This window comes from Cyprinodon variegatus, unplaced genomic scaffold (genome assembly GCF_000732505.1).
Source record: "Cyprinodon variegatus isolate N-32 unplaced genomic scaffold, C_variegatus-1.0 Scaffold7980, whole genome shotgun sequence".
Classification (NCBI taxonomy): domain Eukaryota; kingdom Metazoa; phylum Chordata; class Actinopteri; order Cyprinodontiformes; family Cyprinodontidae; genus Cyprinodon; species Cyprinodon variegatus.
The window spans coordinates 1-1,145 of NW_015158433.1; the positions used below are offsets into that span (position 1 = coordinate 1).

The window sequence follows — 1,145 nt, forward strand, 5'->3', positions numbered from 1 at the left end:
CCCGTTATATCTGGACTAATACCGATAAAAATATCAGATCGGTGCATCCCTAACTGAGACCCCCCCCACCATTTCAATCAGTGACTCACCAAGCGATGATTCTTCCTCATCTCACCCTTGATCTGTAAAAAACAAGCTTTCAGTTAACTTGGTGTTTAGGTTCACAGCGTTGGATGGAGTTTGGTCCGCAGACTTACAGGGTTCAGTTTTCCTGTGAGCAGCAGCAGCAGAGTACTCTTCCCAACGCCATTGGGTCCAACGATGCAGACTACAGGAAGTAAGAAGGAAAGAGATGTTGGTCGGGTTCAACAGAGGGACCATCGCTACGCTTCATCTGCCATCATGTCATCACCCAATACAGCGCCGCTGCTGCTGCATCCCAGCTGAACCCAAAGTCCCAGAAAGAAGCGCTGGATACTCACTTCTGGATTCCATGTCGATGCCAAAGTCCACGTTTTTGAAGAGAGGCTTCTGACCCTCGTAGCCAAAGTCAACGCCTGTAAAAATCAGACAACAGACATAAATTCAGTTCAGTTTATTTCTATAGCACCAAATCAAAACACCTCATCTAAGGAACTTTACAATTTAACCAGATCATCCAGTCAGATTGATTCAAAGTTTTCTATCTAAGGAAAACCAGCTGATTGCATCGACTCATTGACTCTTCAGCAATCCCTCACACCATAAATTTATCTTTAATAAACAGAAACAGATGAATAAATATCCATATATTCACATGAGCATCAGAAAAGTTTAGAATTTCTTCAAGAAATTGAATATTTTTATTGTTTTTTTCAGAAAGTGAAACTCAGTGAAATTCTATGGATTATAATTTTTTAAGCCTTAATGTTGATGATTATCATTAATGAAAATATTACATGGGATCAATAAAACCGGCTCATTTAAACAGCGGAAATCCTTTCAAAGCAACTTTATCTCCTCAGCATTATTGGATTGTCCCTCCTTGTCAGTGGTTTCACCTTTGGAGCGATTCTCTTTGCTTTCTAAAGGAGCGCAGTAACGTTTTGGTCGATGAACTGGCTGTTGGTACCTTTTGGCATTCCAAAAAAGTTAAGAATCAATCCACTGGACTTTGTTTCCAGGTTTGAAGACGTTTCTCTTCCATCCAGGAAGATTTTTCAATT

The 1,145-nt window shown here is 40.3% G+C and overlaps 1 long non-coding RNA gene across 1 annotated transcript; it reads right to left on the reverse strand.

Moving 5' to 3' along the window:
- Positions 1 to 69: 69 nt before the first annotated feature.
- Positions 70 to 625, reverse strand: LOC107081590. The gene is made up of 3 exons (XR_001481097.1): positions 423 to 625; positions 198 to 268; positions 70 to 122 (listed from the first exon to the last, which is right to left on the reverse strand). It is a non-coding gene; the product is annotated as an uncharacterized LOC107081590 (long non-coding RNA).
- Positions 626 to 1,145: the final 520 nt, after the last annotated feature.